This window comes from Physeter macrocephalus, chromosome 2 (genome assembly GCF_002837175.3).
Source record: "Physeter macrocephalus isolate SW-GA chromosome 2, ASM283717v5, whole genome shotgun sequence".
Taxonomy (NCBI): domain Eukaryota; kingdom Metazoa; phylum Chordata; class Mammalia; order Artiodactyla; family Physeteridae; genus Physeter; species Physeter macrocephalus.
In genome coordinates, this window is record NC_041215.1 from 24,108,475 (window position 1) to 24,135,340 (window position 26,866).

The window sequence follows — 26,866 nt, forward strand, 5'->3', positions numbered from 1 at the left end:
TTCTGCCTCAGTTATTCTGCTATTGATTCCTTCTAGTGTAGTTTTCATTTCAGTTATTGTATTGTTCATCTCTGTTTGTTTGTTCTTTAATTTTTCTCGGTCTTTGTTAAACATTTTTTGCATCTTCTCGATCTTTGCCGCCATTCTTTTTCCGAGGTCCTGGATCATCTTCACTATCATTATTCTGAATTCTTTTTCTAGAAGGTTGCCTATCTCTGCTTCATTTAGTTGTTTTTCTGGGGTTTTATCTTGTTCCTTCATCTGGTATATAGCCCTCTGCCTTTTCATCTTGTCTACCTTTCTGTGAATGCGGTTTTTGTTCCACAGGCTGCAGGACTGTAGTTCTTCTTGCTTCTGCTGTCTGCCCTCTGGTGGATGAGGCTATTTAAGAGGCTTGTGCAAGCTTCCTGATGGGAGGGTCTGGTGGTGGGTAGAGCTGGGTGTTGCTCTGGTGGGCAGAGCTCAGTAAAATTTTAATCCTCTTGACTGTTGATGGGTGGGCCTGGGTTCCCTCCCTGTTGGTTGTTTGGCCTGAGGCAACCCAACACTGGAGCCTACCTGGGCTCTTTGGTGGAGCTAATGTCAGACTCTGGGAGGTCTCACGCCAAGGAGTACTTCCCACAACTTCTGTTGCCAGTGTCCTGTCCTCACGGTGAGCCACAGCCACCCCCTGCCTCTGCACGAGACCCTCCAACACGAGCAGGTAGGTCTGGTTCAGTCTCCCATGGGGTCACTGCTCCTTCCCCTGGGTCCCGATGCATACACTACTCTGTGTGTGCCCTCCAAGAGTGGAGTCTGTGTTTCCTCCAGTCCTGTTGAAGTCCTGTAATCAAATCCCGCTAGCCTTCAAAGTCTGATTCTCTAGGAATTCCTCCTCCCGTTGCCGGACCCCCAGGTTGGGAAGCCTGACGTGGGGCTCAGAACCTTCCCTCCAGTGGGTGGACTTCTGTGGTATAAGTGTTCTCCGGTTTGTGAGTCACCCACCCACCAGTATGGGAATTGATTTTATTGTGATTGTGCCCCTCTTACCGTCTCATTGTGGCTTCTCCTTTGTCTTTGGATGTGGGGTATCTTTTTTGGTGAGTTCCAGTGTCTTCCTGTCAATGACTGTTCAGCAGTTAGTTGTGATTCGGTGCTCTCGCAAGAGGGAGTGAGCACACGTCCTTCTACTCCGCTGTCTTGAACCCATCTCTTCAATTTTCTTCTTTTTTTGCAACACACTTTTACTTCTATCCTTCTGAGACTATGGTTGTATGAATGCTAAAAGTTTTGGTATTATCCCGTAGGTCTCTTGAGTCTCTGTTAGTTTTTTCCTCTTTCTCAAACAGACTGGATAATTTCTCTTGAGTATTTTTACATTTATTGATTCTTTCTTGGTCATCTCTATTTTGCCGTTGAGTCGATTCAGTGACTATTTTACTTTGGATTTTCTACTTTTTAGTTAAAAAATTTTACTTATTCCTTGTATCATTGATATCTTACTTGAGATAGTCCATCTTGCCACTCATGTCAAGAGTTTGCTTTTATTTTTTTTAATGAATGGTTATACTTCCCTTGTGAAGTCTTCTTTTTTTAAAAAAATAATAATACGGCTGTGTCTTCTAGGGATTGCTGTCTGTTGACTGTCTTTTTTTCTCATGAGTTGAGATTTTCCTAGTTCTTTCTATGCTGAATAATTTTGGACTGTATCCTGGACATTTTGAATATTATATCATGAGACTCTTGGTCTTATTTTCATATGAAGGAGAATGTTGATGTTTTTGTATGTTTATTTTAAGTGGCAATTGACTAGGCTGGGTTCAGGCCTCGATTTCTGACCTGCCTTCTGTGTGCTGAGGTTCTAATGTCAGTTCACTTTTCATAGTGTTCACAGTACTATTTGGACTTGTTCTGTGTATGCACTGCTCAGAGGTCAGTCTCATTTTGGAGCTATTACCAAATATATTAGTAAAATATAAGTGTGCAGCTCAGGGATAAGCATAGGAGTTCATACACATTGCTCATTTGGTCTGCCTTCTTTGTGTGAGCTCTCTAACATTTTTTTTTTTTTTTTTTTACCTGCCTGGAGCCTTCTTTCTGATACTCCATCCAGAAAGCTGAGGCTTTAGTATTCCTTCTCCTCTGCGCATTTCCTACATTTGCCTCTGCACCTGGAGTTAAGCAGTCAGAGACAGAAAGAAAAAAAGCAGTAGAATTTTTTTCTCTCCCTCTTGTTATTGCAGATCCTCTGAAAAGAAAGAAGGTTCCCCTCCCTTAGAGTTTTTAGACACCTACCCTGCCATGTGAGTGCCTTCTGATCCTGTCATCAGTGCAGAATTGCCTGAGGCTAGGGAAGGTGGAAACGGAAAATAGAAAACAACTACATATTACATACTCCCACTGTTTCTGATCCTATGGACTCCCTTTCCTGCTCCTTGGGCTAGGAAGAGAGCTATTCCTGGAGCTTTTCCTGTCCACTACTGTTGTGCACCTCTGAGTGTTGGGCCTGTCGCTGAGTCTAGGCCAGGTTGTACCAGAGGGGGAAAAATAGTAAACTCACTACTGCTTCAGTAAAAAACTTCTAATCTCCTTCTCTAATATACCTGCTATCCTTCCCTTCTCAGAGTCCTTAGACAGCACTTCTGTGCATCCAGGATGTATGTTTGCATTCAGTGAGAGAGGTTGGCTGGAGTGTGCTTGCTCCATGTTTGCTGGAACCAGAACCCCTAAGTGATTTTTAGGCCAGAAGTAATACCTTCCCTTCAGCAGGGCTTAGAGTCTGAGCACGGCGGGGGCCCTGGAGATTTCCTTTGCTTTATTCCAACTGCCAGTGTTTGGAAACATGGTTGGCCTCAGATGCCCTGCTCTGCAGCCCAGCTGACAGCATTTTGAGTCACTGTGAAGAGATCTTTGCTCCCTAGTCCAATTCTCAGCTTTTCTGTGCCTTAAGTGTTATTATCTGCCCTTCTTCCCTGCCCCTAGCATTAGAGGGCTGTTGCAGTATATTCAGTGAAGGTTTGGAGTACGTATGTGCACCTTAGTTCTCTTGCTTTTATTCACAGTTTAGGAAATGCTGTATATATGCTCCTCAGGGCAATTCCTTCCCAGCTCTCTGTGGTGCTTCACAGAGAGTGTCAGGGGCTTTCTGTGCCCTGCCCTGAGCTTTAGTGGTCCCTGCTGCTCACATACTTTAGGGGGATTCTCTCTCAGCTCTCTTTCACTGACCCAATTCTTACGGGTGATGATTCAATGAAGGGCCATGACAAGAAGTTAGCAGGTGGTACAGACTCTCTTTGTAGCTGGGGCTCCTGGGGATTCTGAACAAACACACCAGCATACTCAACCTTCAAAAATTTGTAAAAAGTTTATCTGGTTTCTCCTAACTCCCATCAATAGCAGATTTCTCTTCCGTCTGTTATCCTCCTCAGGATGAAAGCAGCCATGGGTCTCTTCATTCCTTCGAGGGGGAGCTCGTCAGTTTCTGGGTTTTAGTTCATTTATGTTTCTTAATATCTTTAGTTCTCCAGTGGGGTTTAAACTTTATAAGCTTGACTCTATCAGATTTGTTTTCATTTTTAGGGTAGAAACGATATTATTTGTGATTTTCTATATCCTAAGCCTAAGTTTTATATTTTTTCAATATTTTCCAGTACCATTTGTTGCACAGGCATCCTTTCTGTATTGAGTTGCCTTGGCAAATTTATCAACAATTCTATTTTTTCTAATTATCTTTAAGATTTAATTTCAGAATTTCTGATTTTCATGATATTTCCAAGGAGCTTATAAAGGTGCCATGATGAGGTCCCCTTTCAAGTGTAGTTGTCTTGGGTTTCCACACTGGTTGATTCTCACCATCACTTTCTCCAATTTTCAGTGACCCAAATAAGGAAAATATTTCCTTGAGTAGCTATGGAGAATTTTCATCTAAATGCTTTTCTAGTGATTGATAGTGATTCAAATAGAAAGACAAAATGAATTAGGAATAAAGAGTTAAAAGTTTGTGTCAGCTTTCACAGTCACTCTGCATAGCCTTCTGTTGTCAAGGAATCTATGCTACAAATGATTCTAGTTTCATGTATTCTTTGGCTATCCTGGGAAGGTGCTTTCACTGGATTCTTGGAACTGTGTATCACACGATAATTATACCATCTGAAACTTTGCATATTGTTATTTTGACAGCAACCCTTTTTTAGAAGGACCTAACTTTTGAGCTGCTAACCTCAGTGTCTTCTCATTTTGTACTCATCTGATCATTCCTGTCATCCTGGCGCACAGCTCTACAATGAGAATTCTTGAGGATTTAGATGCGGCAGCTTTTTACTTAGTCACTGCTTCTGAAATTAGCATTCAGCTCATAGCACCTAGAGTGTGTAGTGTGAAAAGCAAGGGTTCAAATGAACTTTAGAATCTCAGCAACTCATACCCCTCTATTAGAGATTCAGTCTACATATAATTATATTAAAAGTTCTGAGGAGTCTTGACAAACAGATAACTGGCTAACTTTGCTTAACTAGTGCTACACTAAATGGAGTTAGAATATATTTTTTCAGATATACGTATTAACAATCAGTTGTCTAGTAGCTGCCTATACTCCAGTGATTTCTTTTATCTAACAAGAGAATTATCTCTTCATCATTCTCTCAGTCTGCAGATTCAGGGATATGAGTGCATTCTTTTTTTAAAAATTAATTTCACATTAGAAGTACCAATATTTAGTTACATAAAATTTATATTTTAGTAATACACTTGGTAATAGTTATAAAAATGAGCAAGACTCAAGATGCAGAGAATGAGGGACCATAGGAAAAGTTATATAATCCCCAGAAATAGGGAACATTGGAGGACAGATAATAGGAGCACTTAGTAACACAGGAGAGAAGTGAACCTGGCAATCCTAGAAATAGCAGTCTTAACATTGGTGTCCTTGGCAGAACCACTGTACTCGTTGGTATCTGGGGGGCGGTGGTGGTATGTTCATTTCCTATGTGTAATACAAAGTAAGAAGCTAGGAAGCTGGAGACTGATTTGTATGTCCCCTATGCTAAATATCGTCCATACCTTATGTGTGGAATAAGATGCATTTCAAAGTCCTTGTCTTGGAGGAAGATGTTTGCTCAGTTATTGGATAAACATTTTATTCTATTAGAATTACAACGTTATATTTGCTGAGCGAGGGCTCCGTTGGTTGATGATGTGTAAACTGAGGTACATAGACCTAAACGATTGATCAATTTCAGATACAGGGTAGCCACTTTCAGACCCATCTCAGAGAGAGACAGTGACTCTTCTAGCTCCATTAAGTTTAAAAAAAAAAAAAAAAAAAAAAAAAAAGGAGAAGCGGTGGCCGCCGGGCGGGATCCGTGCGGGGAGCCGGAAATGGTTGTGGACTACGTCTGTGCGGCTGCGTGGCGCTCTGCCGGGCGGACTGAAGCAGACTGAAGGCCCTCGGATGCCCAGAACCTGTAGGTGATCCCTTCCCAGATCTCCTACCCAGCCTCCCAGGGGGCCTACGACATCCCTGGACAGGGGCGTTCCACATATGTTGTCCCGACACAGCAGTATCCTGGGCAGCCGGGAGCCCCAAGCTTCCATCCGGGTGCAAGCCCTACAGAACTGCTCAGCAGAGGCCCCTGGCCACCGGCTGTGGACTTAAGCGCAGTCAGTGAACCAGAGGAGCAGGCCAAGGAGGCTACAGCATCGGTGGCTCCCCGCACCGTCCTTTCTGCCACTTCAGCTGTGGCTCCTCCAACTGCTTCTGCTGCTCAGGAGGAGGGCGTGGAGGAAGAGGAAGAAGAGGAAGAGGAAGGAGAAGCTGAGGGTGAGAAGGGAGGAGAGGAACCGCTCCCCCTAGAGAGCACCCCTGTCCCAGCCCACCTGTCCCAGAATTTGGAGGTGGCATCAGCCACCCAAGTGGCAGTATCTGTGCCAAAGAGGAGACGGAAAATTAAGGAGCTCAATAAGAAGGAGGCTGTAGGAGACCTTCTAGATGCCTTCGAGGAGGTGAACCCAGGAGTACCAGAGGTAGAAAATCAGCCTCCCGTAGGCAGCAATCCCAGCCCAGGGCCCGAGGGCAGCCGTGTGCCCCCGCGACCTGAGGAAGCAGACGAGGCCTGGGACTCAAAGGAAGACAAGATTCAAAATGCGGAGAACATCCAGCCGGGGGAACAGAGGTATGAATATAAGTCAGATCAGTGGAAGCCTCTAAAGCTTGAGGAGAGAAAGCATTATGACCGTGAGTTCCTGCTTGGCTTTCAGTTCATCCTCGCCAGTACGCAGACGCCAGAGGGACTGGAGAGGAACCGCTCCCCCTAGAGAGCACCCCTGTCCCAGCCCACCTGTCCCAGAATTTGGAGGTGGCATCAGCCACCCAAGTGGCAGTATCTGTGCCAAAGAGGAGACGGAAAATTAAGGAGCTCAATAAGAAGGAGGCTGTAGGAGACCTTCTAGATGCCTTCGAGGAGGTGAACCCAGGAGTACCAGAGGTAGAAAATCAGCCTCCCGTAGGCAGCAATCCCAGCCCAGGGCCCGAGGGCAGCCGTGTGCCCCCGCGACCTGAGGAAGCAGACGAGGCCTGGGACTCAAAGGAAGACAAGATTCAAAATGCGGAGAACATCCAGCCGGGGGAACAGAGGTATGAATATAAGTCAGATCAGTGGAAGCCTCTAAAGCTTGAGGAGAGAAAGCATTATGACCGTGAGTTCCTGCTTGTCTTTCAGTTCATCCTCGCCAGTACGCAGACGCCAGAGGGACTGCCTCATATCAGTGATGTGGTGTTGGATAAGGCCAGTAAAACACCACTGCGGCCCCTGGATCCCGCTAGACTTCAAGGCATAAATTGTGGCCCAGACTTCACTCCGTCCTTTGCCAACCTTGGCCGACCAGCCCTTAGCAGCCGTGGGCCCCCGAGGGGTGGGCCAGGTGGGGAGCTGCCCCGAGGGCCTCAGGCTGGTCTGGGACCCCCGGCGATCTCAGCAGGGCCCCCGAAGGGAACCACGCAAGATCATTGCCACGGTGTCAATGACCGAAGATATAAAGCTGAACAAAGCAGGGAAGGCCTGGAAACCCAGTAGCAAGCGGACAGCGGCTGATAAGGACCGAGGGGAGGAGGACGCTGATGGCAGCAAAACCCAGGACCTGTTCCGCGGGGTGCGCTCCATCCTAAATAAGCTGACACCCCAGATGTTCCAGCAGCTGATGAAGCAGGTGACGCAGCTAGCCATCGACACCGAGGAACGCCTCAAAGGGGTCACTGACCTCATCTTCGAGAAGGCCATTTCAGAGCCCAACTTCTCCGTGGCCTATGCCAACATGTGCCGCCGCCTCATGGCGCTGAAAGCGCCCACCACGGAAAAGCCAACGGTGACCGTGAACTTGCGAAAACTGTTGTTAAATCGATGTCAGAAGGAGTGTGAAAAAGACAAAGATGATGACGAGGTTTTTGAGAAGAAGCAAAAAGAGATGGATGAAGCTGCTACGGCAGAGGAACGGGGACGCCTGAAGGAAGAGCTGGAAGAGGCTCGGGACATAGCCCGGCGGTGCTCTTTAGGGAATATCAAGTTTATCGGGGAGTTGTTCAAGCTGAAGATGTTAACAGAGGCAACCATGCACGACTGTGTGGTTAAACTGCTTAAGAACCATGATGAAGAGTCCCTCGAATGTCTCTGCCGTGTGCTCACCACCGCTGGCAAAGACCTGGACTTTGAAAAGGCCAAGCCCCGGATGGGTCAGTATTTCAACCGGACGGAGAAGATCATTAAGGAAAAGAAGACTTCATCCCGAATCCGCTTTACGCTGCAAGGCGTGCTGGATCTGCGACGGAGCAGTTGGGTGCCGCGTCGAGGGGACCAGGGTCCCAAGACGATTGACCAAATCCACGAGGAGGCTGAGATGGAGGAGCATCGGGGGCACGTAAAAGTGCAGCAGTTAATGGCCAAGGGCGGCGACAGCGTCGGGGTGGCCCTCCAGGCCCACCCATCAGCCGTGACGGTGGCTGGGACGCAGTGCCCGTCAGCGAGGGCAGCCGCCCTGCTGACACCTCACGACTCACTAAGGTCACGCAGCCTGGCTCCAAACCAGCTGTTGGCACCTGGAGGGCGACTGAGCTGGGGCAAGCGTAGCGGTGGAGGCTCAGGAGCCAAGCCCTCCGATGCAGCATCAGAAGCTGCTCGTGCAGCCGCGAGTCCCTTGAATCGCTTCTCGGCCCTTCAACAAGCAGTACCTGCAGAAAGCACAGATCACACACGTGTGGTACAGAGGAGCAGCTTGAGCCGGGAACGAGGTCAGAAAGCTGGGGACCGGGGAGACCGCCTAGAGCGGAGTGCACGGGGAGGTGACCGTGGTGACCGGCTTGATCGCGCACGGACGCCGCCACCAAGCGGAGCTTCAGCAAGGAGGTGGAGGAGCGGAGCAGAGAGCGGCCCCTCAGCCTGAGGGGCCGCGCAAGGCGGCTATGGCCTCACGGAGGATCGGGACCGCGGGCAGGACGCCGTGAAGCGAGAAGCCGCCCCGCCCCCTGGAGTCCCCCGAGGGCTGCGCTCTCTGAAGAGGCGCTGGAGACGACATCCAGGGCCATCATTGCGGAATCCCTCCACCTCAGTGACATGACGGAGGCGGTTCAGTGCGCGCAGGAGCCGGCCTCGCCCGCGCTGCTTTTCATCTTGGCGCGGCGCGGCATCGAGTCCACACCGGAGCGCAGCGCCATTGCCCGTGAGCACGTGCGGCGACTGCCGCACCGGCTGCTGTGTGCCGGGCACCTCTCCATTGCTCAGTACTGCCAAGGGCTCTATGAAATCCTGGAATTGGCTGAAGACATGGAACTCGACATCCCTCATGTGTGGCTCTACCTAGCAGAACTGGTAACGCCCATTGTGCATGAAGGTGGGGTGCCCCTGGGGGAGCTGTTCAGGGAGATTACAAAACCTCTGAGACCCCTGGGCAAAGCTGCTTCCCTGTTGCTGGAGATCCCGGGGCTCCTATGCAAAAGCGTGGGTCCCAAGAAGGTGGGGACGCTGTGGCGAGAGGCTGGGCTCAGCTGGAAGGAATTCTTACCTGAAGGCCAGGGTGTCGGTGCCTTTGTCGCTGAAGGTGCAGTATACCTTGGGAGAGGAGTCAGGAGCCCCGGGGCCAGAGGTTGCTGTCCTCTGAGGAGCTGAGCAAGCAGCTGGAGAAGCTGCAGCGGTAACCAGCGGGTGTTTGACTGGATAGAGGCCGGCGTGAATGAGCAGCAGGCAGCGTCCGGCACACTGGTTCGAGCTCTCGTGACGACGGTCTGCTCTTCTGCAGCTATCTTTGAGGCTCCTCTCCGAGTGGATGTTGCGCTGCTGAAAGCGCGAGCGAAACTGCTACAGGCGCTCTGTGCCCTCCAGGCCCTTGTAGTGACCTTGTAGTGCAGCCCCCCCAACCTGCTTCGGATGTTCTTTGATGCGCTGTACGAGGAGGACGCGGTGAAGGAGGACGCCTTCTATAGTGGGGAGAGTAGCAAGGACCCAGCTGAACAGCAGGGCGAGGGTGTGGCCCTTAAATCTGTCACGGCTTTCTCCCAAGTGGCTTCGTGAGGCGGCGGCGGAGGAGTCTGACCACAACTGAGGGCGGGTGGGGCCGGGGACCTTGGAGCCCCATGGACACTCGGATGGCCAAGCCAGCCGCCCGGACTGCAAGGGGTGGGGGGGCAGCAGCGGCGGCGACAGTGGGTGCCTGTAGTGCGATGTTGTCTGAGCTAATAAAGTGGCTGAAGAGGCAGGATGGCTTGGGGCTGCGTGGGGCTCCCCTCCAGGGTGCTGCCAGGTGTCTCTCTCCTCCTCCTGGGGCACAGAGATATATTATATATAAAGTCTTGAAATTTGGTGTGTCTTCGGGAGTGCACCACCACCTGCCCCTGGTCCTTTTTTATGTTCTGAAAAATCACTCTTGGGACTGCCGTCCTCGCTGCTGCGGGCATACGCCCCAGCCCCTGCACCACCCCTGCTGCTGCCTGGGCCGAGGGAAGGGGGGGCATGGTGCCTGTAATTATTAAACATGAATTCAATTTAAAAAAAAAAAAAGAGCCTTAGAAAAATTCCCTTTTTTTAACCTTAGTGTATATACTAAATATACGTATATATATAATATATATATAATGTATTACATTTAAAAACAGTGACTATAGCATCAGGTTCCCCTTATCAACTGTAACCAAGCCACCACCAGTTTACTTTGTAAATAAGAAATCTTCAGTATGCTTAATTGTCTACTAAAATATTACCAGTATTTTATGGAAACTTGTCTTTTTAAATACAATTTGGAATTAAATCAGACATTTACTTTTTAGGATCAGAAGATAAAATACCATGTGACTCAGAGGCTAGGAGTAACTGATTAGCTTTGATATGTTTACGTCCCTTTACAAATTTAATCAAACCTTAATTGATATTCACAAAAACACACTGATTTCAGGGCGTTTGAAAAGAAGCAAAAGTATCTTCATACAAAAATTAATAATTTCTCTGTTTTTTAAACTTTGTTATTTCTGGAGAACTATACATTCATATGAAGTTATACTAAATAATACAGAGAGATTCCAGTGTACTTTTACCCAGTTTCCCCCAATGATATCATCTCATAAAAAAAATGGTATGAAATCACAGTATCAGTTGATATTGATACAGTCAAGACACAGAACATTTCTGTCACCGTATGGAACCTCATGTTTTCCTTTTATGGCCACACCTATTTCCCTGTTGCTCCCATCCCCTCTTGAACCCCTGACAACAGCTAATCTGTTCTCCATTTTTATAGTGTTGTCTTTTTCAAGAGTGTTATATAAATGGAATCGTACAGTATGTGACCCTTTGAGATTGGCCTTTTTCACTCAGAATAGTTCTCTGGAGACTCATCCAGGTGGTTTTACGTATCAAGAGTTAATTCCTTTTTATTGCTAAATAGTATTCCATGGTATGGATGCTTCACAATTTGTTTACTCAGTCACCTGTTGAAGGACATGAGTTGTTTCCAGTTTTAGGCTGTTACGAATGAAGCTGCTATAAACGTTCAGGTTTGTGTGTGAATGTAAGTTTTCATCTCTCTGGGGTAAATACCCGGGAGTTGCGATATGCTGTTACATGATTTTGATTTATCGATATTTTTTTTTATCTCTTTGTATAGCTTTTCCTCTGAGTATTACAATATGTGTACATAACTTGTTAGTCTACTGATGTCATCATTTTACCAAGTGAAGTGCAGAAATCTTACCTTCCTTTATGTCCCTTTACCCTCCCCCATTTAAATATAAATGTCTTAAATATCTCCTCTACAAACATTGAAAACCACATTGCACAGTATTATAATTTTTTGCTTCAACTGTCAAATGTAATTTAGAAAACTCATTAGAAGGAAAGTCTATTGTATTTATTCATATTTTTGCTTACCATGTTCTTTTTTCCTTCCAGATGTTCCGGTATTCCTTCTTGTATCATTTCTTTTCTTTTTAGAGAACTTTAGACATTCTTTTAGGGTAGGTCTACTATCAACAAATGCTCTTCACTTTTCCTTCATCTGAGAATGTCTTAATTCCCCCTTCATTCCTGAGGGATATTTTAACTGGATAGAGAATTCTGGGTTGGCAGTTCTTTTCTTTCCAACATTTTCTTGAAAAATATTGGGCTGTTTCCCTCTGGCCTCCATGGTTTCTGATGAGGAATATGCTCTAATTATAATCAGTTTACCCTATAGGCATTGCACATTTTTTTTCCCCTTTTGCCTTTCATTTTCAGAAGTCTGGCTATGATGTGTCTTGAGGTGGATTTCTTTGAGTTTATGTATTTGGGATTTACTCAGTTTTCTTAAATCTATCCGTTTATGTTTTGGGTCAGCTTTGGGAAATTTTCACCCATTATTATTTTTTTTTTTTTTTTTTTTTTTTTTTTTTTTTTTTTGTGGTACGCGGGCCTCCCTCTGCTGCGGCCTCTCCCGTTGCGGAGCACAGGCTCCGGACGCGCAGGCTCAGCGGCCATGGCTCACGGGCCCAGCCGCTCCGCGGCATGCGGGATCCTCCCAGACTGGGGCGCGAACCCGGTTCCCCTGCATCGGCAGGCGGACGCGCAACCACTGCGCCACCAGGGAAGCCCTATTATTATATATTTTTAATGCTTTTTCAGCCCTATCCTCTTTCTCTTCTCCTTCCAGGACTCTGAGGACATAAAAGGTAGACCCTTTGTTAGTGTCCCACACATCCTTGAGGTCCTGTTTAATACTTTTCCTCAGTCTCATTTCTCCCTCCCTGTTGTTCAGATTGTGTATTTTCTATCTTCGAGTTCTTTCCTCCGGCCTCCATTCTCTGCACTTGAGCTTATTCATTGACTTCTTCATGTTGCCTATTGAATTTTTCAGTTCTAACACTTCCATTTGGTTCTTGTTTATATCTTTTATTTCTTTGCTGAGACTTTTCTATTTCCGTGCTAAGGCAAATAAGCTAATTCTGGTTTTCATTTGTTCCACACATGTTCGTAAGTGCTCAATGAAGCATGTTTAACGTGGCCACTTTAAGATCTTTGTCACGTAGGTCTAACATCTCTGTCTTCTGGGAGTTGGCATCTATTGATTGTCTTTCTTCATTCTGTTTGAGATTTGGGGTTTTTGTATGATGAGTACTTTTTTTCAGTGACATTTGGACCTTTGTGTTATGTAACGAGACTGTGGCCCTTATTTGAACCTTCTGCTTTGCCTGGCTTCCGTTGACACTGCCCAGCAGGAGAAGGGGGAGGCTCTGCCTTGTTACTGCCAGATTAGCAAGGAGGTCCAGATTCCACATCAGCCTCCGTGGACACCCAAGGGGGTGCTTCTCACTACTGCTGGGCAGGGATGGGAGTTCCAGCTCCCTACTAGGCCTCCACCAGTATCCTCTCTGGATGGGTGAGGGGTGGGAGTGCCCTGTTACTGTTCCCACATGGCCTCCTCTGGCACTAGGGGTGTTTGGCCTCATTACTACTGAGCAATGGTGAAAAATGCCATCTCTCCACTAGGCCTCCCTGACACCACCCCAGTGGGACGTGGGGGTAGGGGTGAGGTTCTCATTACTGCTAGGTAGAGGTGGAAGTCCAGGCTTCCCAGGGGGTCTCCACTTACATGGTGAGGGTCGTGACCACCTGATGAGGATGAAAGTCCTCATTGCCTATATGGCCGCCTCTGACACCCCTGTAGGTGTGTTGAGGTGCCTTATTATAGCCTCATGAGTATGGAAATCTAGACTAGAAAATACCAGGGATGGAGGTGGAGCCTTGAATACAGACCAGTCTTTCACAAACTTGTCATACGGAAAGCAGCTCAAGATTGAAGTGCTAGCTGGAAGGAGGTATGGGGTTAGAGGAAGAGTTGTTTGGTTTGGTTTGGTTTTAAATGATTGGCATAGTTGTGTGTTTGCATTCTGAGAACATCTGTGTGGTCGAAGAGGGTAAAGTGAGGCTGAGGAAAGCTGCACAGGGATGGCTTGGGCGGTGCATTCTGGAGCCTGTCTTCCTCTCAAATGTTTCCTCACAGTGTGGAGGGGGGCAGAGGGGCCCAGGGAAAGTGACTAAGTCCCTGTTCTTCGGCTCACAGTGTTCCTTTCTTCTTTCTCTCTCCTGTACTTGCCGTGGCAATGAACTCTGCAGGCTCTGAAACACTGTTAGCCTAACGAAATGCTGTGATCACGGATAGATGGAAAACATGGGCTGTATGGAGGCTTTTCGTATCATACGTACAGGGAAAAAAACCTCCTGTGTCCCTAAAATCCTTACCGTGTTGACTCCATTCTTTCCAAACTTAAATCGTCTGTAACCTGGATTATTTAGCGTCAATAACTTTTGAGATGTTATATTTATAGTGGGACTTTTTGGTTTCCTATCTTAAAAATACTGATTTCTTACCATTTTGGAGGAGTAGAGACTTTGATGTGATAACAAAACGTTCAACTCAAAGAGGAATTCATTATAGGATATTATTTACGTAGACTTAAATATATTTGCTTGTAGCACATGGGCTTCAGACGCCTGTGGTTGGGGAGGAGGAAGTGGGGTCTGAACAGGCTGGGTGGACAAAGAAATTACTACAAAGAGAGATATTGCAAAGAGACTGGAAATCCTCATTGAAACTAGTTTTTTTTTTAATAGATTTTTAAAAGTCTTTTTTTTCATATGCATACATTCATGCTTTTCATATAGATGTAAATATTATTGTGCCCAAGTGAAATACAAAATCATTTAAAAGCGAATCTATGGTTGCTTCTGTTGGTCAGGTGTTTTCTAAACAAATGACACAAAAGAAACAAAACTGTTGCTTGGAAGCGTTTGCGGTTGGGAATCATCTCACACACTGGACTCAAAAATACAAGTCCCATGTTTAACAAAAGGCATATGAGTAACATTCTATCCAAAGAACAGAACGTAAGTGTAAACCTTAAAGCAAGTGTCGTTAATAAGGGCACTAGCAATTTCACAGGTTCTTGGAGTGATGTTTGGTGCATGAAAAAAAAAAAAAAAGTGGCTCCATCTGTTACTTTCTATTCCTAACAAAAGGGAATAAAAGGAGATCATTTTGATCAATATCCTTTTAATTCCTGGACTTGGTATAAAATAAATCACAGTGTTGTAGCGCTTCGTTTGTAGTGGTTAAAGCCATGTGAGGTGGCTTTCATGGTAACATGGGTTTCACTTGCTGAGCGCCTGGGACTTTGATTTGCCATATTACCTGCTGTGGTGTAAGTGATGCAGAATAATTATTGGGGCTTCCTTGTCACAGTGGCCTATTCCACACCTGCACCCTTTTGTTGGGAGCCCGACAGGGATGCTGCATTTGAGTCTCCACTGAATAGATGTCCTCCCTGTGTAGTCCTTCTCTACTGGATTGATTTATGGATGCAGCAGGCTCTTTGTTAGCATGTAAACCCCTAATTAATTTAAAGCCCTCTGTAGAGAAATTAAACTCCTAGTTAAGATTTTTAACAGACTCAGATGGTGCTAATAATGGGCAGCAAGTCCTATTAATGGATTTACCATGGTCCCTGGCATTCGTCCTTCACAATGAGGGCTGGTATATGGAGCTTAGAGTGTATCCTCCAGTAAAGGATGGGCTGTCAGGAAATCATTCCATTATTGCCTCTAAACCCAATTAGGCTTATCGCGTTTGAGTTCTAGCTTCCCATCTGTGGGGTGAGAGAGGGAGAGGCAGAGGCAGACACAGAGCAGAAGAGACAGGGTAGGGAAAGAAGAACACCTCTTTGGATTGCATAAAGCTGCAGATGTTTCTCTCCAACTAATGACTCCAAGTTAAATATCTACACTGGAGTTAGCCTTGGTTTAGGTCAGAGTAGAAAAATCGAGGCAATTCTCAGAATGGCCTGGGAATAATTGGATGAGGGGCCTTAAATCACCACCAGAAAAAGCCTTGTTTCTTTCAATTATTGTGAATAACAATGAATTCTAAATGGATGAGGGACTTAAATGTAACGTGGAACTCTGTAAGTACTTGTAGAAAACCCAGATGAATTTTTCTTTAACGATGTTTAGCAAAAGTCTTTCTAGTTATGACTCAAACTCCAGATGCAATAAAAGGCTGATATATTTCACATAAAGATTAAACATTTTTGCATGACCAAAAACACTATAAAGTAAGTCAAAAGACAACTGGCACACTGGGGCAAAACATTAGCAATATATATATATATCACAATAAAGGACTAATATACCTGACGTAAAAAAATCCTTAAAACTCGAGGGTCAAAGGACCAAAAACCCAATAGAAAGAAATGGGAAAGAGACATGTACATGTAATCCACAAAAAAATGATATAAAAATGACCCACAGGCATATGAAGAAAATGTTCAAGCTCAGTTCTAATTAGAGACATGCAAACTAAAACAACACTGAGATACTATTTCTTACCTATCAAAGTGGTAAAAACAAGATAATAGCACAGCACATTCTGTTGGTGAGGCTGGGGGAAATTCAGTCGTCCATGGCTAATGGGAATGCAAATAGGTGCTTTCCTTCTGAAGGGAAATTTGGTAACATCTAGCAAAATTGCACATGCACTTACATTCAGACCTAGCAATCCCACTTCTAGGAATCTACCCTTATGATACACCTGCAACAATATAAAAGCATACACGCACAGGGTTATTCATTTCAGGATGTTTTGTGGTTCCAAAATACCGGAAACAACCTAAATGCCCATAAATAGGAGATTGGTTAAATGAACTATAGTATAGTCACCCAGTGGAGTACTATGCAGCTGTGAGCAAAAACAGTGAACAAAGAAGATCTCTGTGAATTGATCTGGAGTGATTTCATATTTGTGTGTGTTGATATATATATTTTTTAACATATACACACATGCACATTTTACATATTCAGCCCCCCCACACACACAAATATGTACACACAGGTGATATAAACAGAAATATAGATAGGTGCTTCTGCATACGTTACCATATATACATCCGTTTCCCAGCTCTGTCCACTGAAGGAACTTAGAGCAATGGCATTCTGGTCACAGTGAGTGCAAGTAGAGCCCAAATCTTGATTTCTAAATACCATTCTCCAATAAACTGACCTGAGACTCTTTGGAGGAGTGATTGACTCCAGAGCTGGAGCACCAAAAACACGAGATGAACTTGAAATAGATTGTTCTGCCAGAAAGCACAGAAATGCCTCCAATAGATGAACATTTCTCAATAGAACACAGGATCCAACGTGAAGGAGCTCTCAATGGCCAAAACTGGAGAAATATGAGCAGCAAAATAAATAATATAAATAAACTCAGAATTGGATTTTTCTATAGAACAGAATAAATTTCCATGAGTCTTTACAGAGGGATTCTAAAACTAGTGCACATAAGTTTGAGGGAAAAATAGAATTTGCATAGTCTCAAAGGATCTCACCCAAGGTATGTTGTGTATATTAAATACAAAGGGAAGTTGGCAACTTTACAGTAGAGAGACCTCAGCCAATGATCAAGGTCAGCGTCTCCAGTATTAAGACAGTGGCATCACGAACCTCTTGATATGATGCACTGAGAGAACATTTTTTTTGTGGTTTTACTTGCATAAAAATACATACCCTCATTCCAATCATGAAAAAGAAAATCAGAAGAAATCAAATCGAGGAGCATTCTACACAACAACTGATTGGTACTGTTTATGATTCTCAAGGTTATGAAAGTCGAGGAAAGACCGAAGAACTGTTATAAACTGGAAGAGACTGAGGAGATGTGCCAATAAATACAACATGGGGTCCCGGGTGGGATCCTGGAACAGAGGAAGGATATAATTTTAAAAAATAATTGATGACATTCAAATATGCTCTTTAGTTAACGGTGTTATACCAATGTGAATTACATCCATTTTTATCACTGAAAAAAAATGTAGTGCATATTTTCCTCTCATCTCTCCATCCTTTTTATCCCTTTTCCTGGTTTCCGTATTTCTAGTACATCTATCATATGTGGTTAGGAGTGATGCTTGATATTTCCATATCCATTCCCTTTCTTCCAGCTCCCCCCCACCAAGTTGCAACGTGCCCTTTTTTTTTTTTTTTTTTTTTAACAGGAAAGAACAGAAAAATAGGACATCTACCCAAGTTGTCTTTGGCAATATCCCATGCCCGACCTCCTGTCATTTCCCAAAACAGGGAGTTTACCTAATCTTCATTGAGAGTCGGGCGAGCCATCCTCAGAGGCCAAACACAATAGCAGCCGGGTCTTCACTGGTCACCTCGGGCAGGGGGATGGAACCCTCTGCTCTCCTGAACTTGAACTTTCTGCATGGAAGCACAATGCGTTGCTCCCAGCACTGAAACGCTCTCATAAAGATAAGAGAAATCGGGGCTATAGCCTCTAGCAAGTGACAGGATTTGTGATCCAGAAACACTGGGCTCATTCAGGAGTGAATATAATTTAGCAATCCGTGAAGTCTTCAGAGACAGAAGGCGGGGATCTAAACAGGCTCTTCTGTTTGGAGTGTAACGGTTTTTGTTTTGTTTTGCTTTGTGTTTAACCGTTCCTTGGCCTCTGTCGTGCTCAGCCAATTAGGATTTCTTTTGGAAGCAGCATGTTTGTGCGTCACCATTACAAAATTTTGTGTTGCTGTTGAAATTCACATAAGCATAGGTAATTGACAGCACGCTATGGTTGTCTACATTTTTGGCTTAATGATAAAGAATTCTATAACTGGGGCTCGAGTCTTGATCTCTGATGAACAAAATGCTCTTTCCCAAAGCCTCCCTTCATAAAACTTCCCTGTAAGTATGTGATGGAAGGTACTTTTAATGCCGTAGGTTTGACCTCATGAAGAATCAAGATGTCAAATGGGCTTACTGACATATGGACTTGGTCCCAGAAGAGTTCTGTTAATGGTAGCTCTTCAAAGCAGTATTTAGTTCTTCTCTCAATCTCTACATCCATTTACACCTTTATAGGTATGGCTCCTCTTTAAGAGCCCCTAGGATCAAAAGGCTGTTTCTTACTGTTTCTTATTATTTGAAGAAAAGATTTATTTTAACCCCAAAGGTCTTCTTTAAACAGCCCTTGGAGAATTCCTTTGTTAGTGTCTCATTTTTCTCTATTCAAAACAAGGTCTTCTTTTTTCCCCTCCTTGTTACTGTATTTCAGTTATGGCTCTCTTCGCCACATTAGCATTAGTATCGGAAAACAGTACAAGAACTATGGAGGCGCTGACGTTGTCTGATTCACTAGTTGGGGCTATTGTGTTGACAGATATTTCTGGAGCTGAGAGAGATGTAGGCTTCTCAGCTTTTAGTATTAATTCAGGCTTTCTCCCAGAAGAGGGAGCCACATTCATTTAAAATCCATGTTGAGTTCTTTTCTCAGCAAGTTCTGGATGGAATGCATGGGGCAGGGCTCTCTGAGCACCATGGCACCAGATCTCGCCTTTGCAGTGGGAGGGTTACAGGCTCAGAGACCAGCACCGGAGGCTGATGTCATAAGGATACTTTCAGCCCTGGAATGAGGAGATATGTCTTAATGTCTTAACTAAGAAAGAAAACAACAAAAATCAAAAAGCTGCACGCTTTTTCTCCAAAGCCCACATTTCTACTCAGTTGCGGAATCACAGCTCTGTTGGATTAAAAGGATTGGATCTCTAATTAAGCATATAATAGCTTACTTTTCCTTATCATTGCATGAAAACAACTCTCTCTTCTTTTGTGGGATTGATGTCACAGTATGAAAAATAGGTTGTAGCCTTTGTATCACAGTTTGAGATAGGCCTTCAAAAGCATCCTGCCAGAAAATTCTCTCTACCTACCGGCTCCAGAGTCTAAAATTCCAGTGTGAAAAATTAATGCATTTGGGTTATTACATTTTACTTCAGAGAGTCTTAGAATTGTAAATATTTCCAGCATGGTAATATATTAATCTATCAGGAGCCATTTAACCATGTATACTAGATTATTTTATTAGACTTAGGAAGCTTGTTGTCTGAGTGACTAAACCAGGAGGTGGTTGCATAGTTTCATTTTTAATTTAATTTTGCGAAGAATACTTAACATGAGATTTACCTCCTTCATGAAATTTTAAATGACAGTCCACAGCTGTTGACTGTAGACGGTGTTGTGCAGCAGATCTCTGGAACTTATTTGTCTTGTTTAACTGAAACGTTTTGCTGGTTGATTAGCAATACCTATTCCCACCACCTCCCCCCGCCCCCCTCCCCGTAGCCCCTGGCAACCACCATTCTGTTGGTTGATTCTATGAAGTTGACTATGCTAGATACCTCATATAAGTGGAATCATGCATTATTTGTCTTTCTGTGACTGGCTTATTTCACTTAGTCGTAATGTCCTCAAGGTTCATCCCATATTGTAGTTCCTTCTTTTTTTTTAAGGCTAAATAATATTCCATTGTGTGTGAACACCACATTTTCTGTATCTCTTTATCCGTAGATGGACACTTAAGTTGTTTCCGTATCTTGGATGTTGTGAGTAGCGGGGGAACGAACATGGCAGTGCTCTGCGGATGGTTATGGTTGGAAGAGAACTGGAGAGAGGTTATTCCTATGTTGAGAAGTGGCCCAGGGCCCACAAGAAAACATAAATAAAGTGAGACCTCAAAAAAGACAATACAGAAAGGAAGTTTAGAAAAGAAGAATACAGGTGGTTGCAGATAATTCATCCATGGCTCCATGGCCCTCATGGAGTCTTGTCAACAGCCTCTGTAAAATAGGCTGTGCACATTCCCATCATTGCCAGGACATGGATGGAGTTTCTCGGTAGAGTCAGGCATTAGCTATTCCTTCTCTGTTTTCCCCACCTATTACAACAATATGAATAGAGTTGAATAACAAAGTCATGACAGTAGGGGTGATACCACTGAGCAGAATCCCTTGTTATAACCATTGCAGAGTTATTTGAGAACTCACACTGAGAGCAACCACAGTATACACTGGGTAATGGTGACAAGGACTAATATTTGTGGGACATTTTTTTCTGCACAGGCGCTACACAAGCTCTTTACAACAACCCACGGAGGTGACTACTATTATTATTAATACTGCACTCTACTAGCTCACAGAAGTTAAATAGCTTGCCCAAGTCCCATAGCTAGGAAGTTGCAAAGCTGGTTTTTGAACTCTCTCTGACCTCAAAGCCCAAGTTCCCAACTATATGCTTTCCAGTTTTACAAGAAGTCCCCAGAGGCAATGAAATTATACATTTCCCCCAGTATTTTCCCCTTTGACATGCCTGTCTTTCCAGCCATTTTAAAGAGAACTGCTTTTGCATGAACCGCTAAGATTTATTTAGACTATCATATGCCCTGACTAAAATTATTTAAAAAGAAGTCATCCAAGGGGAAACACTTTCTAAGAGTCAGTGTCTGGTTATTGCAGTTTCTTTCTACTGTACATTGGGAATATAGTGCATTTTTTGCATCGATGGGCTTGTTTATTGCTTTACAAACAAACCTAAGATGCACAGTGATGCCTTATGCCTGGTAACCCCTTAATGCCTTCCTCTTGCAGCAACATTAGATATTTGCTAGTACCTCTGAGCTCTGCCAGGTCTATTTCATAGCATTCGTTCTTGTTTTTTGTTTCTGTTTTTATAAATGTATATATATATTTTTTAATTTATTTTATTTTTGGCTGCGTTGGGTCTTCGTTGCTGTGTGCAGGCTCTCTCTAGTTGTGGCGAGCGGGGGCTACTCTTTGTTGCGGTGCGTGGGCTTCTCACTGCGGTGGCTTCTCTTGTTGCGGAACACGGGCTCTAGGCGCTCGGGTTTCAGTAACTGTGGCACGTGGGCTCAGTAGTTGTGGCTCGCAGGCTCTAGAGCACAGGCTCAGTAGTTGTGCCACATGGGCTTAGTTGCTCCGCGGCACATGGGATCTTCCCGGACCAGGGCACGAACCCGTGTCCCCTACATTGGCAGGCGGATTCTTATAACCACTGTGCCACCAGGGAAGCCCAGCATTCGTTTTTGAACTGCAGAAAAGCCATCCTATTGCTCCGCGGCACGTGGGATCTTCCCGGACCAGGGCACGAACCCGTGTCCCCTACATTGGCAGGCGGATTCTTATAACCACTGTGCCACCAGGGAAGCCCAGCATTCGTTTTTGAACTGCAGAAAAGCCATCCTATTTTCTAACTGGAAACAGACGATATCCACTGCTCTAGGTAGTGGCACTCGTGGGGAGCTGGCCGTATGTACGTGCAGGTGTGGGCTTCCCACACACACACTAACAACTGTAAGTGGGAACCCATTTAACGTAAAAGCGCTGGGCTCAGCAGTCCTGGTAAACTCTCATCAGACGTCCTTGCGAGCAGCAAGCAGAGGCTGGAGGCTTATAGCGGCAGTCCTGGGTTAATACTGTCGCAAAAGGGAAGCTGTGTATAACCGCTGATAAAAGATGGCAGAATCGCTCTTCCAGAGGAAGAGATAGATGACAAACCATCTAGCTGTTATGTCAGTAAAGTTCCCCAACCCCCTGGGAGAGCTTCTTGAAAGGCAAACAGATGCGCTGCTTTATCTGCACAATTGGACCTAATTGGGAATGAAAAGATTTCCATCTTGATTAGTGTGAGTGAGATTTACTGTCACACAGCTCAGTTGGAGGTTTCAAGATCAGGGTGGTGGTGGGATTCTAGAAACAGAACAGCAGCCAGAGCATTTGACCTGTCGCTCTTTATTGCAGTGAACTTTGGCATTTCAAGGTCGGGGTAGTTAGACAAGATGGCTGAGAATTGTTCAGAAGTCTTTGTCCCACCTGTATGACGTTTCTTGTATGCATCTATTGCTAATGTCAAGGGCTGGTATATTTTTCTTACGTAGTTACCCTTACGCTGGGATGCTGGGTCCAGGGCTGGATTCTACAACACAACAAGGATATTGAAAAAGAACGGAGAGATTGACCAATGTGGCCCCTTAATGTCAGGGTTGCTGGGAGAGAGGGGCAGCTTTTCTGTTTTGCTGGGCTGTGTTTAGGAGATGGGGGTACTGTCCATGGTGCAAAAAAGAAGTACAGGGCCTGAGTAAACTCTTGGACCACACATTGAGGAATCAGTCTACTCTTTGAGGAGTAGTCTCGGTCTCCTTGCTATGAAAGAAAGCTGCACCATTCACATTCACAAGAGTAAGTGTGACCTTACAAAAGTGCCGGAAAAATCCTCTTAGTGAATATTAAACATAGATAATAAAAATACGTATATTGTATCAATATCTTGGTGTTTTTCTTCCTGGAGTGAAAGAAGAGGAAGCTGTTTTGGGGTCGTAGGGTCGAGTCTTGAAGTCCCTTCTAGGAGAGAATGAAGTTAGGGCAAACTGAACTCGGTGATTCTCGACTGACTCAAAGGAGGAAGTGAGTTCTCCAGGAAGTCCAGCAGGGGAAGCAGAGGAAGGGAACCAGGCAAGGGGGAGGACCCGGTCTGAGGGCTCCACACTGCAGTGGATCTCTTCCATTGAGCCATTGCCCAAACAACCCCTTTGGTTTGGGAAGTCCCTCTAATGGAAGAGTCCCCCCCAGATGGTACAGACGTCTCTGTCAAGAATGTATAGGAATCAACCCATTAGGGTAAACCCTGTTGGACAGTCTTGTTGGGGATTCCATATACCATTGGGAATATGGTATTTTCTAGAAAAGGTAGATTCAAGCGAGATCTGTGATCAAGAAATTTATATCAGTTGAAGTTCACTCTTGAAGACTAGTTTGACAAAATATTAAGTCCAGGACTGTGGCTTCACAGAGTGGTTGTTGAGTGCATGGGCTCTGGAACCATGTTGTCTGACTTGGAATCTTGACTCCAGCTTTGTGACCTTGAAAACATCACTTTACCTCTTCTAGGTCTGAGTTTCCGAATCGTCGAGTGGAAATAGTCATTTTACCTAGTTCTAGGGCCATGATGAGGATGAAATGACTTGTCATATAAAATACTTAAAATAGTGCCTTGCAAATAGCAAGCACACAGTCAAAATTAGCTATTTATACTGTTATTACTATTCTCCTTACTCTTATGACATTGAAGCGGACATTGAATCAGATCATATTTATATAAACTTGTCATGGGCGGGAGTGTAACTGGTGAGGAGGTAGGGAGCAGGGATGTGTATTGGGGAGACACTTTTTTCTCACGTAAATAAAAGGAAAATTCTTTCATAGAAAATTGAATTTTCAACCTTTACAGGTCATGTGATCAAATGTTATCCTATTACAAATAAAGACACTGAGGCCCAATGTTACTTGACTCACGCAAGGTAAAATGGCTAGTTCATGCCAAAGCTTGAACTAGAAATGAATTCCTGTTCCGTGTGCTTTGATCCCGGGTATCATGGTGCAGAACTGTTGATTTGGAATCAGGGTAGCAGAGTTCATTGCTTTACTTCACTATATACTAGTTCAGGCAGATCTCTTAACTGCAAAGGAATCATTTTCTCATCTATAAAATAACAGGACTTTCTGTCCTATAGACCCTTCAGGGTGGGAGGGTCAAATATATGAATATGATTTATGAACTCTGAAGAACTCTGCAGATATAAGCTCTGATTATGGTTGCGTCATTCACCATGCAGTTCAGAAATCATCCATGCTGGGGTTGTTCTTAATGATGGCACAGATATGATGCATTCCAGTGATTTATCTTAGATCTCTCAATGGTAGCTCCACCCTTGTGCTGCCTTCCACCTCTCGGTGACATTCAGATCATTGGGCCAGGCAGGCCAGGGGATAGTTTTTTTCAGGTTATCACCTGTCATCCCAATACTGAGTATTGCCACTTGAAATTTGTATCACCACAGGAGGACTTAAATTTTATCACATGCCAACTCTATTGCTTTTATGTAAGTGGATTTCTGTAACGAGACCAGTGTTTGGCGGTGGGTGGCGGGGGGGGGGACGGGATTTCTCTACAGACCACAACCTGTTAAACCTCAAGACACCAAAGGGGTTGGAGCCACAGGAAAGCATTTGAACTGAAATTCTGAATTTGCTCATGATTCAGGTTAGTGGTCCTTAATTCAGAGACAATTCCAGGTAATCTTGTTATATATAATGTGGCCTGCTGATCGTAAACGACCTCAAAGGGGAAATATGTAAGGTTGACTGCCAGAGACTACAAAAAGGGAAAATGTATTTTAAATCATAAGCTGGAGAAATGTCAGCCTCCTGAAACCAGATTTCAGGTTTTAAAGTCTTTCTGTTAGCTGTAGTTCAGTTCATGTATGTGATGAATCTTAAAGAGAATTCAAAACTATACTCAAACGAAAGACATAGCTTGGGTAATATGAGCTATTCTATAAACTTGAGGACTTGAAATATAAAAGTGATTAAGATGAATCAGGAACGAAACATTCATCACTATCCTAGTATGTGTATCTGTGTTTAAATTTAAGATAGGGGAAAGTAGCCTAGGGCAATAATACAAAAGACGTGGGGAAAAATTATGTAAAAACAAAAAACCTATACTTCAGCCCTCTTCAGAAGGGAAACAAATTACAAGTAATGTAAATGACTTAAAAACCAAGACAGCGTTCAAGTAAAAGATGGTATAGCCAATCTGTGATATATCATGCAGCCGTTTAAATTTTAAGAAGGCTGTGTGGCAACATGAAAAAATTATTCATGACACAATGTTACCCAAGGCGCTAAATTGAATGTAAATTACGCTTACATCTCCGTAAAGTATGAACCAGGTAAAATGACTACCATGAAGTTACACTGCAGTAAAATAACAGTTTTAATGTTTTCTTATCTTCCCAAACTTCGGAGTTCCTTCTCTCTGGAATGTTCTTCTCCCAGTTCTTTGCAAAGCTGGCTCTTTTCCAACCTTCAGTAGAAGGTCTGTAGATGCTGCCTCCTCAGACAGACCTTCCCTGATGCCTCCCATCCCATTCCTTCCACCATGGTACCCCACTTGCCACTGCCAGAGCATGATCCTCAGTTAGTCTGGCATCCGTGGGGAGCAGAGACCACGTCTCTTTCATCCCCACACTTTGTATAGCACCAAACACAGCACCCAGCATAGAGTAGGCATTTGAACATCTGTTGCCTGATGAATGCTAATGGAATTAACAAAGAGATCATATAACTTTTTACATAAACTAAACTGAAAAGAGAATGACTAAATCAGAGCCCAGTTTAGTAATTTTTGTAGTGGACGATCTTGCCTTCATAAGAACAAAAGGCTTAGGATTCCTACCACGGCTCTGCCTCTTTGGGCACCAAGGTACCTAAGGAGCTGATTAAGCATTAGAAGGTGACTGGGGAGAGTGGCATTCGGTGCCAGGGATGGCAGGTGATCATAAAGGCATGACCCCTGGATCTTGGTGACACCAGAGGGGCATCTTTGTTTCACAGACCAGGGCTTTAGACCCACCAGAAGCCAATGTCTCTGTTGTCTGCCCTGGACCCCCTGCCCATTCTCTCTCCCCAGCTCTTTTTTCTGTAGTTCCCTTCTGCTGAGAAAGTCAGTTCGCTTCTCTCTCTTTCTCTCCCAAGGCATGTAGCTGTAGTCCATTCATTTTCACGGCTAGGTAGTTTAATGTTGCATGGATGTCGACTAAAAGAAATGCACAGCCTAAAAGTTGAGAGTTATGTTTTATTCAGCAGACACTCTGAGGTCTTCAAGCCTGGGAGACAGGACTTACAGATCACTCTGACGGACTGCTCTGAAGAGGCAAGGAGGGAAGCCAGGATATATAGCAGTTTTTGCAACAAAAAGATTGTAATCAAAAGCTTCCTGTTAATTAAAGAAAACCAGATATCTCAAGTTAATGAAGTTAGCGCTTTTCAATGTATGGAAAGAGGCAAGAGTGTGGGCTCGCTGAAATCATCCCTTTGGTATGCACCTCGGCTGTCTGGGGCTGGTATCCTGGGTTTTCTCATCCTGAGTCTCCTCAGGGCGTATCACTGGGGGTGGCTGCAGCAGCTGACCGCTAGATGGCAGGAATCCCGTTTCCATCCTGAGTTCCCTCAGGACTCACCGTCGGGGTGGCTGTAAGGTGATGGCTTGATGGCTGCAACATCCTTTGTTTACCGATAGGGCAGGCAACGTTTCTCCTTCACATGGATGTACCACAAGGTATCCATTCTACTACTAAGAGAAATTTGGGCTGCTGCTACAAACAACAGCGAACACGACTCTTTCAAGAGTTTCTTGAAGGTACACCCTAGTAGAATCTCTGGGTCACAGGCTATGAGCACTTTGAACATTACCACAGAATGCTGACTTGTTTTCCAAGCAGGGGTGCAGTTTGCAGCCCCGCCAGCAGTGTAGGAGAGTTACATCTACTCTGTGTCAGAGCATATCACTCTCGGTGCTATTGACGTTTGCGGCCCATAATTCTCTGTTGGGGCTGAGTGGGGGCTGCCTGTGGACTGTAGGATGTTTAGCAGCATTCCTGTTTCTACCTGCTAGATGCCAGTAGCATCATTCCC

At 44.6% G+C, this 26,866-nt stretch overlaps 1 protein-coding gene and 1 pseudogene across 8 annotated transcripts in view; both read left to right on the forward strand.

Moving 5' to 3' along the window:
- The window catches only part of NCKAP5 (NCK associated protein 5), a 1,103,171-nt gene that overhangs the window by 540,982 nt on the left and 535,323 nt on the right, over positions 1–26,866 (forward strand). The gene's annotated exons all lie outside the window — the stretch shown is intronic.
- LOC112061921 (eukaryotic translation initiation factor 4 gamma 1-like) lies at positions 6,862–9,564 on the forward strand (annotated as a pseudogene).